This window comes from Tribolium madens, unplaced genomic scaffold (genome assembly GCF_015345945.1).
Source record: "Tribolium madens isolate multiple individuals breed KSU strain unplaced genomic scaffold, Tmad_KSU_1.1 Scaffold_96;HRSCAF=242;Tcas5.2_LG5, whole genome shotgun sequence".
NCBI classification, from domain to species: Eukaryota; Metazoa; Arthropoda; class Insecta; order Coleoptera; family Tenebrionidae; genus Tribolium; species Tribolium madens.
This window is the reverse complement of record NW_025401068.1, coordinates 6,277,492-6,290,388: the sequence shown is the minus strand read 5'-3', so window position 1 is coordinate 6,290,388 and position 12,897 is coordinate 6,277,492. Positions and strand designations below refer to the sequence as shown.

Sequence of the window (12,897 nt, the reverse complement as noted above, 5' to 3'; positions counted from 1 at the left end):
TAGATACATTGCCATTACTTTGGCTAAAGCTTCTGCAAATTGTAATTGGACAATGCATGTGAATTATAAAGTTAATATTTCACAATGAGGGATAATAAAGTTCCTTGTTGGAATCGTGCCGGGCTGATAAATACGAAATGATGTAAATAAAACAGGAGTTTTTTAAGCGTGGGTGCGTTACGGTACAATGCAAGCCAAGTCAAATTCCCACTTTCAATTGTAAGAAATTTTTAATAAAAATTTTAACAAGTTTTTTATATCTCATATTATATACCGAAATTTTGTAGATTGCAATTTTACAACAAACACATCTACGACATTTCTCCACTGGTAAAATTCAGACACAAGTAAAAAATTTCGACTTTTTTACTTTAACGTTTTTACTTTTATACGTTTGTTAGGTAATCTTACAAAGAAGCGATCCATCAATAAAATTAACTTTGAAAAGTTTGAAAAACCATAATTTCGATTATTAAGTTTGGGGCAGAATTTAAACTCTAGATAAATTCCCGCTTTACTACGTATCAATCCAGGGGTAGCCGACTAGTATAACCCAGACCGTTTGTGATAAATTTTAGTTCTGGKCCGGCCGTCAGAGGTCGCGATTAGCATTCTCATAATAAAGTTTATTTATTTTTTGCGAATGTTATTTTTATTTTAAAATTTCATTTAAAGGTAGGCGATAGGTGTAGACACACAACATAAACAACAAATTTAGGTTCCAGCTTTTTTGTTAGATTTATAATAAAAGAAAGAAATCTAATTTATCGGCGTGAAGTGTGCGGGATTGAAATTTGAAACAAGTTGGTCATGATTTCAAAATTTGAACTGTCAACGCAATCAATGAAAAAAGACAAAATTGAGTCTTGTTTGTAAGATAAATTCCTGGAATTTGAGGTAAAATTGATTTTTGTACTAATCTACGATAATAATTGCTAATTGTTTAGAATGAGTTTCCACAAACGAACTTGTTTTGCTGTGGTGGGCTTCCCATTTAAATCTGGGCCTCTCTTTCGGTTTCCGCGTCCGAAAAAAGAGCCACTTTTTGCCAGACTAAATTAAGAGCTCCAGTGTGTTCAAAAGTCTGTTCCCCAACTTATTGCGTTCTGTTAATATTTGTCAAGGTAAGTTCAGTTAAATAATAACATCACTTTCTAACTTCTTGCTTATTAAAGAAAGATACACGTAACAGTGAGGAGTTTCGGAAACATGCGTCGTCGGTGTCGGTACCAAAAGTGGGTAAGATTTTAAAACTTAATTCTTAATTTTCTCAACCCATAACATTCTTCAGATCAGATGAAAATTGACCTTTCACCAGAAGTTACCAATACCACCATTGATCTGTCTTTTTCCACAACACTAAAAGAAGATGTAGAATTATCGAAAATGTGGTTTTATAGTCCACGAAAAAGAGTGACTCCAGTGGAAGGTATAAATAAATATATACAGGGAACCAGGCGTTTTTTTTTAATTATTTGCCTCTAGAAAATAATAATTAATGTAAATTAAAGTAATATAAAAAATGTGATTGTATTTTAAAAATAAATTTTGTCTAAAACATGTATTTTGTATTTTTGATTTAATTTTAATAAAAAATAATAAATTGAAACATAACATATTTTCAAAATTGCCGCSTTTTCTAGTTCACGGGCCGAACGTATGATGACGCCACAAAGAAACTTTTTAAAACCATTAAGTAGGCGTTCTATTTTGTAGGTGTTCTGTGTATCAATCCCAAAACAGTGCAGTGACAACTGACAGTGGCAAGTGGAATAATATGGCTGATGTGTAATCACAACGTTTAAATGTACTCATTTTTGGCATCACAATTATTATTGTATACACAGAACACAGATATACAAATAAACAAACATCAAAATATAACTTTAAAACAGATCTGCAATCTGCATTACCGACATTCAAACAGCCAATGAGCGCAAAGCTGGATTGTTAGCTCACAGAAAGCATAAAACGCGCGCGTTTTGAATTTATCTCATTTTTTTTTATATAGGTAGAGCTTATTCAATATCTGGTGGCGAACTAACAGTGATAGAAAAGACACTTGGAGTGCGCCCACTTGTTTAAGATAAAAAAATACATGGGCGTACTTTTTTTTCTAAAAATTTTGAAGACAAGGATTGTTAGGAATATCATTTTTGAAATTTCTTTTCATGCGTTAACAATTTAATAATTTGTTCATCATTCTTCATCTTATGTACGAGTACCTACTTATTATAATTTTTTAAAGAACAAAAGTGGTTTTTAAATATTATTTCATTCGACGCCTATGAACAATATTTTTTTTTAATAGTAAACATATGTTTAGTGCCAAAATTCAGTAATTTTTGACAACATCAGTTCGCCACCAGATTTGGAACAAGCTATATCTATATGTTTTATACTAAAATTAAGATTTCAAAAAAAAACAAAAACATGGTTCAATTATTTTTTAATAAAATTCAGAATATGCAGTAAAAAATATGTGCAACAACCCAATTAAAAAATAAAACAATTTTATGTACTTTTCCATCATGTGCAAATTTTTCTTTAATTAACTCCAACATAAAATTAAAACAAAAGCAAAACTTTACGTTAATACCCAAGAGCCTGCGGCTTACGGCACAATAACCAACAGTAAAGAAACATAAATCATAACACGATTAAGTAATAAATTAATAAAAACCGAATATTGTTGCTTCACCTTACGACACATTCATTTAAAAAAGTTTATGAGAAACTAAATTAACAAAGCAAAGCATGAGCTTCTAATTACCATTTCTCTAATAGGTCTGTCTAAATAGTAGAACTGTTAAATGTTGCGACAATACATTAAAGTTATCTCCTCTGCGCAAGTTGCACTACGCCATTAACAAAGACCCCGAAATATGGTCCACCCGTATGCATTATACAGCACTAATAAGTCTTTTTATTGCTTGAAAACCAAATTTACGACAATTTACTGTTGCATTTCTTAAACGTAATCGGTGCGAAAAAACGTGTCAATATCTGTTTAATTAAAGTAGGTTGATAGAACACTTTGTGAACTGACCCTCATAATTAGTTTTGGGTCGGATAATTAACACACGTTGCTATAATTACATTGCATTCATCAAGACACCGGAAAAATCCGGGCTTGATTAAGGTCCAGGCCAAAAGGAAAATCTCTAAATTTGTTGTTGCCAGCAGTGTCAAGCAAATTATTGTAGGTGAAAAGCGCATTAGGAACCGAACTGTAATTGCGGAGTATCTTCAAGAACGGACACGATAAATATTCTTTTATGTCCTTAAAAGTGCAAAACTTTAAACATTCATTCTGGTAATGTTAAAAGAATATCTCACAATTCCGCCGGAAACAAACTACGCTATCGTCTTTAATCTAGTTTTAAACTTTTGTCAGGATGTGCTCCTGTCATCAATATTAATCAGAATCACTTCGCAAAGAAAAAATCGATGCCTCTGTTGCAGCATTAAGTGTTCCGGTAGTAATTTTTATTGTTAATGGTTGACTACAGCTGCGATCACGTCCGACACTTAGACCCGTATTATTTTTTGCCGGCAGTAGTGTCAATTCAAATTTACTTCCTTGAACGTTGCATAAAATCAACGATAAAACCGGCAGTTTCAGTTTTATCTCGATTTTTATTACCGATGCCGAAGAATTATTCTAACACACGTTTTAATTTGATTTGCATATTTGGTCCTCAAAATAAGCGGCTTTGTATGTTTTAGTATAGCTCATTGTTTGTATAATCTGACCGAAATGAATTTCGAGGAATTTTGAGTGAAAGATAGCGTTTTTATTATCGTCATTACCCAACCGTTTCGGTATATTTACGTTAGTTTCTTGGCATCGTTTTGAGAATAAGTCGACTTGAAATTCAACCAAAATCCTGCAATTCTGCGGCTTGCTAGAGAGTTTTAGATGGTTTAATCCCTGCATTTCTGCAGTTGCGTGCACACGCCATTTACCAACTGTATATATTAAAGTTTTCTTTAAAGGTAATGTTCATTGCGACTTAAGAACACACCAACACGTAAGTGGTAGGTAACTATAATGTTCTTAAACTCATTTTCAAGGCTAAATAAACTTTGTTAAAGCTTCTTATTGATTGATTATTTAAAATCTGTTTTTTTGTTAAATCGAAATTACCAAGTCAAAATTTTGGTGAAAAAATTGGTAGCAGCTTGTCTTCATAGCCACAAATTTTGTTTGTCCTTTGTTTTTGTACCTAGAAATTTTGTTAAAAAAATATGGCTCTATTATCAAATTGAGATGTTGTCAAAATCTTGATTTTTATAAATCTTGTGTGTCTGTCTGCTCTTTGAAAACGCTATATTTGAATGCCTGAGGACAGATGTCATGTCTAAAAACAGAATTCAGTGCTAATAATTTTGATAGAAACACACCGCAAGTAAGTACAATGTTGTGGGCAAAAATGAGGATCTTGCTACAAAAACTTTGAAAAAAAAAGGATGTATATTCAATAAATATTTATTTAGCAAACGATACAAGTAGTTATTATGATAATTGGCAATAAATTTTGTGTAATTTATTGAAATGAGCTCAAAGTTGATGCATTTTATAAATTCTTCTTCAGCTTTAGTTTCAAAATTGTTATTTTTTCAATTCCTTCCTCGAAAACGATGCACAAGACACTAATTTAATTACGTTCTGTCAGAGGTTCTTTCTCATTCATGTTTATTTTGTATTCTTGTCAATTTCTTGCTAAAAATTGAGAATGTTTAGCAAACCTGCATTACAAATTGCGTCTACATTTTAACGGGGCCCTTTTTCTAACTTCCTGCTTGCGAACTATTCGTTTCCAAATTTCTAAAACTGTTAGTGGTACCGAATTTGTTCCTTTTTGGGTGTTTCGTCTCTAAATTTTCTTAGATGATTTTTTGTGTTGACGTTGTTTTCAAATTAATTTAAAAAACCGGAACTTCCAACTTCTTTTATTAAAATTACCATGAATTCACCATGAATTTTTTGAATGAATATACTAGTGGTGCCAAGGTTAAGACTGTTTGGCATTTCTATTAAAAAAAACAGACTCTAGACAAATTGATTTATGAAAACAGAATGCATTATTTGTGGGCAAAAAATAACGAAATATTACGATACTTACCATGCCTTGTTCTCAGATCTCTATTTTATCTATTGTTTTTAATTATTTTAGCATTTTTCTCTGCTCAAGTTGTTTTATTTGTTTTTCTTTTTTTATTCCTACACTTATTCCAATTTCTGTTTTTCAGATATATATCCCTTTTCATATTCATCTTGTTCTTGTTTCTAACTTCTTTCTAGTTCTTCCCAGTTTTGGTTGGTCTTTTATCTACTTTTAACTTTTTTCTTTAAATTATATTACCTTTAAAAACTGATTTACATAAAACAAATTAAAACTATCATTCAAAATTTAAAAAATTCAAATTGAAATTTTAATGTTCATAACAACGATGGGAAGAAAGACTTTTTTTCCGTGTATTTGAATTGATAATAATGTGTATGTGGTATATGGTGCATGAAATATCCTTGATTTAGCATAAAACACATCTCTGTCCTTTCCTCGACAAAGCCGGTAAAAAATCGGTGGAAGAATTGAAAGATTAATAGCGAACATCAGGCTAATAGAACGCTGGGCGGCCTCGGTGTCAAACAAATTGATGAAAGTCGTGTCGAAGAAATGCTCCGGAGGAGAAGTGAGCAAATATTGTCAAGATCGTCGGCCCACTTTTAATATCCGTCTGCGAGTCAAACCATAAACCGCATTAGGTGTTAGAAAATCGCGTATTTTACGGTGATTCCAAACGTAAAATAGAGTTGGCAAAGAAGTCCGTCCAATTTTCTCAACTGTAATTATTTGAGATGTCTGCAGAGCGTCGGGATTTCGCAGTAAAAATTCTCAGCGAGTTGGTTCATTTCTCGTGCACGAAACCGTGAAAAAACTCCACACATAAATCAGAATTCCACATGCGAAATAGTTTTTACGAGACAAAAACTTTATTGCAACTCACTCTAAAAGTGGGAAAAGTGCTGAATTGAAAATTTTTATTATCCCAGATGGGGTTGAGAAACACGTACGGTTTTTATACATCGGCCAGATTACACTCGAAAATGTAAATAGTGCGCCAAGAATTTCACTGCAACCTCACATATCGACCCCATTCCCATATTCTTTATTAAGGCGATGATAAGAACAAACTTGAATGGGAATTGGAAGTTTAAAAGCGAAAAGCGGGCATTGAGCTTAATCAGACCGAGTGTTGACGCGATAATTTCGCTCCAATTTAACTGAATCTGATCTTGAATTACGATTTTGGTCACGATGCAACTGCACTAATCGCAGAATGAAAAATTCCGCAGCAGGAAACTATACAACGCGGCAAATTTTTCATCAGAATAGAGCCACTCCAGTAATTTCACCATAACACAACTCTCGCCACCGCACTCGACAGAAAACATTAATCAAAGGGAAGGAGGAGGAAAAGTTTAGAATGCGCACTGGAAACCCACAACGTCAGGACCAAAGTTTCTGTATTTACTGTAAATAAATCTTGCAAAAACTAAAAAGCGGCACAAAATTATTAAGGAAAACTTGGAAAAGACAAGAAGCTTCTAATTAATTTAAATTGCTAAAACTAGAAGTTCTGCGTTCACCGAATGGTTCATTTTGTGTATTAGTGGCAAGTTTTTCACATTATTTTCTTATTCCACAACAAACATGATTTCGCTTGAATAACTAAATAAAAATTAAAAATTAAATGTTGTTCGTGCCGAATTCAATAAATATTTACTAATAATAGTAATTTTCTTTTCAGAGTATATGAAATGTGTAATATTTTGTTTTCTGTTAAAGTCTTGAAATCAAACTGATCAAACTAAAAAGTATTAAACTTTTTATGTCAACAAATTCGATAAAAAAATCAATTTAATAATAAAAGGTATCAATTAAAATGACAAAAAAAAGAAAGACGAGTTAATACTATTTGAGAAATATAAAATAGTTATCCTCAATTTTTTCATATACCTAATTTTATATAAAAACTGGTAAATAAGCTACATACGTATATGTATGTTACCACGCACGTTAAAAACTGTTAAAACATTTTAAAACTTAATGCCAACATTGCGTTTCAAAATTACTAAAAGCACTTACAATATGTCATAAAGTGTAATTAAAACAAGCAAAAAACTTGATTTTGTTGTTAAATATTAAGAAAAGAATTTAAATAAATTTTACTAAATGCTGAAATAGGTTGGGTAAAAATCGCGTTAAATTTGTTTACCATTTTCAAACTACTTTTGTTTGGTTTGTTGAAAAAATATTGAATTTTTTTATTTGTATTATAAATAGGTATATCCAATAAATCCAATATGTACGTATACGCCGATCAAATTTATAACTGCTTCATAAGTCGAATTTTTGAAGCTAAGACAAATAAGAAAAAAATATTTTCGAAAAAAAAAAGTTTTTTTATATATTTTTGTTTATCAAGAGTTTATTCGTTTAGTCAACGAACAAGTTGTGAGAACAAAATTCTTGACTTCGGGGCTGTATTTAAGTTAGTTCGCAAGAAAAAAATATTAAAAATCTCTGAGATGAATGGGACGCAACCTTTGTTAAAGTTTTTTATCTTATATCCCAAAAACGTCGTTAATAAAATAATAATTACAAAATTTAAGCCTATAAAATTTCCAATAAGACGATGTTTTTGTTTTTTTATTTCAAATAGTTTTATAGTTATTCGCTAGCACTCTATTTGGTAATTAGACTATATTTTTTTATAAATTAACGTAAAGACTGTTGTAAAAGTTGAAAGTATAATTGGGTCATTTGAGATCGGCCATTAAAATAACGTAGAAACCTTAAATTTTTTGGATTAATTTTAAAACTTTAAATTAGATGTGATTGAATCGTTTGAGGTCCATCATTATAGTAAGGTAAAAGGCCAATCACTTTACGAGTAGACTTTAGCTTAGATAAAAAATGTTGCATTAATTCATAAAAATAAATCCTTGAAATTTCTTGTAAATGCCATGTAAAAATTGTAATTTTGTACAAAGCAATTTTTTTTCGTAATAAACATTGTTTTTGGTATCTAAGCAAAAAAGCATAAAACGGCATTTTTTGGTACTACTCTGAGCCCTTCTCCTTCAGTCCTGAAGTCAAAAATTCTGATCCCTTCTATGTATTGAACTGGTTTATATGTTAACTTAATCTTATTATAAACGCAAACACATTGGAATAATTTTAAAACAATTTCTTACTTGTATAAATCTGGTGGATGCGCCGGGTTAAAAATGTGCTTATTTTACATGATTTTTAAATATACGTACTTTCATTATTACGCTTTGTTTAATACATAAATGTGTAATAAACAAAAACTTTTTATACGAAATGATAGAAATATAATTACAATTATACAATGGAAATATAATTCTCCACATACATTACAGTTTTAAAACATGAAAATTCAGAAAGTATTTTTTTTAATGAAAAACATTAGCTATTTATAAATACATATAAATACTCGTAGTTTCCAAAAACAAAACATTATTGTTAACAATCTTAATTATAAAAATGTTACAAACTCTAGTATTAYCTATATAAAAATATCAACATTAGAAATAATTCGACAAACACTATGGAAACTAAATGGTTTGTTAATCGATGATTAATTTTTTCATTAGTTTTGTGTAGAAAAAAATATAAATTTTATTTTAAGTTATACTAGATCAGGCTTATTTACGCCCTCTGTTTTTCGTTCTTATTGATCCAGATTGTTATATTAACAACAAGTTTGTAATATGTTTCTGAATAAAACCGCAAAATCAGATTAATGACGATAAGTAAATTTTACTGTTGCAACCTAAATAGCTCGAAATTTGTCTCTCTAGAACAAAACAAATGGAGAACGTTACAATTTATTTATTTTTCCCTTGCATATGAAATATGTAAGTCCGCCAACCTCAAGAGTTACGATCCGTTAAATCCCACCCCGTGTAATAACAGTTTGTGCGTAATACGGTCGGAGTAGTAAAACAGGAAAACTATAATATGTAAGATATGTTACACATCTAGCATTACATAAATTACCCTACCGACATGTAATATTACACGACAACAGTAATCCACTGTGACCTACTATACTGTTTAATATTCTTGGTAAAATACCTCTTATCAACGTAGCAAAGTGACTTTGTTTCCGATAATAATTTATTCAAATCGCGAGTAAGCTAATTAATTCTTCAGATTTTATTGGGTTGTTTGAGAATTGTCGTAAAGTTAACTGTTACTTCCCTTTTGAATAATAAAATTTACATGCCTAGAGTAATTAATATGTCCGAAAGTGCGCAGTTACGCATTCATCGATTTCGAATTTTTGTCATAATCTGCAACAAGCATTTTAAACATTTACATTGTGTGCTGTAATTTATTTTCAGGAAGTTGCTGAAAAGGCCGCCATTAAAATTTCACACTGGATGCTCACATCACACGCACTTGGGCCGGAAGTGAGCAATTTTTGGCCGATTTTAGATTTGAACAAAAAAAGCAAAATTATTTACATAATCAAATGACTAGTTTTAATTGTTTCAAGTCGTGTGAGTATCTTTCAAGCAATAAAACATTCTGAATTCTACGATGTAAACCGAGTTAATGAAGAGGAAAATTTTCCATTTGTTAGACGGCAAAGCTCCAAATAGGTAATACAGCTGAATACACAAGACGTCGCCCGAGTSTTTTTGTCTCCGTCTCTAATCATCTTACATTATTTGTCAAACTAATTCGGTATGGGACGTTTATTTCATTAATTAGTTTAGGAGTGCTGGCATCGCTTCGCTCACCAAACTTTGCCATCGAATCACCTATTAATTYGTTATCCAAAGCTTCCTTTAACGTGTGCTRCGGTTTTTCCGACGAAAGTTGACACGATTTCACACTCTGACATGGACGGGATTAAAGCGGCCCAAATTTCGGATCAAACGAGACTTACGTCGCCTGAAAACTCGCCTTTGAAGAAATTTTTTATTTCCTTCAACAAGCCGAAATCACATTTCACGCCAATTAATTAACCGGGTTTTATTAATACGTATGCGTGCGTAAATTGATCGGCTCTACAGCAATATTTGTTTACACGCCACGTCAATTATTTATACCGTTTTGACACCTACCATGACCCCACGTGGCCGTTGGAATTATTTACACACAATATGAGAAGCGGATTATAGATGTATCAGCATGATTTTACTCGTTGCTAATTTCTGTTTACTTTGCTTATTTTTTAAATTTCTAAAATGTTGAAACATGTTGAATTGGAGGCCACAATTTGTTTTTTTATTATACCGGAAAACTGCAGATGTGTATTTAAATCAGTGGCGGCGCATGAATTTGTAAACTGTAAAGATGACATTTGTACCATACAGAAAAACTTCATTTGTGTCTATTCACAAAACTGTTTTTGTAGTTTGATTACAAAAAAAACGCCACAATACTGATACAGACTCGGCTATCGCCTCGATTTTATAATATTCATTCGCGTCTGTTATTTGCTTCATATCGGCTTTATGACATTAATAATTAATTGTAAAGTATTTGCATCTAAATCTTAATATGTTTTTTTAAACATTGCCATCAGAATAAAAAACTGTTCATTTATAAACATACTTATAACCTCTTTTTCAAATTCTATAGAATTGTAGCAAGTGATAACCCTGTATTTTCCTGTTTATAGGTATCGACTTGAATTTTTTCTATAGCTTTTTCCTCTTAACTTCCAGGAACAAGTTCTTTTCATTATCGAATGCCTTTAACTTTGCTCTTTGATCTTAAATTCTTATTTCATTTATTTTATATTTCTTACATCCGCCTCTCTTGTTACATTTAATCTTCACGCAACTCATTTTTTCGGCTTATATGAAATCGATACGTAAAAGCTGCCACTGTGTATTTACCCATATTTATTTTGTAATGTGTACATCCGTTTCGTTCAAGAAAAACAAGCTTCTACGTTAATTCCCAAACATTTTAATGCAAAACCCACATTCCGTATAATCTCCAGTTTATAAATTCAAAAATAAAAAGTACTTTGTACTTGGTAAAATGCAATTTCAGCCATTACCGTCAAAAATAAAGTAAACTTTTCATGAAAACTACAGCCAGTTCTCGCTTCGAACCTAAAGTTATTATGAAAACATTATCTCCTTTGGCCTTTTTAGACTTTCAAATCGTGTCTCCCACACCACTGCGCCCGATATCAGGCTCATTATTTTCCTTAATCACGATGATTTCCAAACAAACCCCGCGGAACTTCTCTAATGCAAATTTTCAGCAGTTAACCGTCAAGATAATAATTGCCTGCAAAGTTTCAGAGACGCGAAGACAGGCCCGGACCCTCTTATCACTCCCCACAACACGCAAAAATTTGCAAGATGGCAGCATCTCGCGTAGCATGTTTTTCAGTCCCGGTTTAAGTAATCCCGGATTAATCCGGTCGTCCATAAAATATGTTAATATCGTCGCTTAATTTGTGCTTTGGGATCCATCTTGTCGAAGCCGCCACTGTATTTCATGTCGTAATGGCGCGTCAATTGCTCCCTCAAAACGCACTTGTAACTAATTACTGGGGTTCCCCTACCTCGAGACACTTTTGATTTAAGAGGGTGTTTAATCGATGACAATGCGAGCTTTTTTCACCATTTCGTGAGCAATTAAGCGCTCGACGGGCCGACAAGTTTTTAATTGCGTTACGAAAGGGTGACCGCATTCAATAACTCATCATGATTATGGGGTGTCCGCAGGTTGGTGCTACTTGCTGTGTGTCCGGAAGGAACGGGAAACAACTACTTCCGCTACTATACACTGCCGGATATTGGATTATGCGGAGCTTAATTGTCCCTCGGCCCCCAAGACATGCATGTCTAGATTGGTTTTATTCGATTTGAATTTGGAAAATGGGAGACCAGAGCTGGACTAAACTCACACAAAAAAAAACAACATAAAACGATTTTTTTACTACTAACAACAATTTCTTTCAAATCGGATAAAAAGTCCACAGTTTAAAACTTAAATATTTATGTTTATTTGCAAAAATTATGATCTACTTTAGTCTTAGAATTCATAACGGAAAACGAAACCTGGTGCGTCTCTTAAACAGAAAAATATTTAAGACAAAGTCCCAACACACCAATCCTTTTCACCAACCAAGTTGGCATCATATAACGATGATAAAATGTGTCGACGTGCAATAAAAAGTTTGGTGTATTGGGATTTTGTCCTAATTATTTTTCTGTTTCAATCTTCGAATTGTTATTTCGATGATCAAAGTCTGAATTTCAGATTAATTTTTAGATAAATTCTATACCATAGCGTGTCCACATATACAGGGTGTATTAACATAAAAATATTAAAACAATAAATTGGTTGTCGTGATTATGATTTACGGCAAAACACAAGTAATGATACTAAGGGCCATTGTTGCAGCCCTTGAAGCAACAGTTCCCAAACAAATAATATACTTGTAAAATAAATTATTTCCTTTCACAAGGTGCATTTTTATTTTATATAACGCACTAGTTTTCTTCTACCGTGAATATCATTTTATTTAAATTTCAACCTCAAGACCGTAAGCACCCTGTATAGTCTATTTTTTTAAGAAGGAAGTAGGTGAAAGCAGCACTGGACAGCCATTTTTACATTTTGATAGTACTTTATCATGCCTCAGTTAGTTTTGTCAAAAAATTAATCGTTTAAACAAAAAACCTGGAATTTTAAAGTTTTGATTTGATTTTGACTTGATACAAACAAGGTGTTTCAAAAAGACTTTCACTCGATGTTCTTTTGAATCATTTAGTTCTATGCAAAATTACCCATAAAAATTTTGTGCTAACTTTCCTCC

At 32.0% G+C, this 12,897-nt stretch overlaps 1 protein-coding gene across 1 annotated transcript in view; it reads left to right on the top strand.

The window, feature by feature from the left end:
* The window catches only part of LOC123014001 (dipeptidase 1-like), a 91,174-nt gene that overhangs the window by 40,516 nt on the left and 37,761 nt on the right, over positions 1 to 12,897 (top strand). The window lies entirely within an intron of this gene.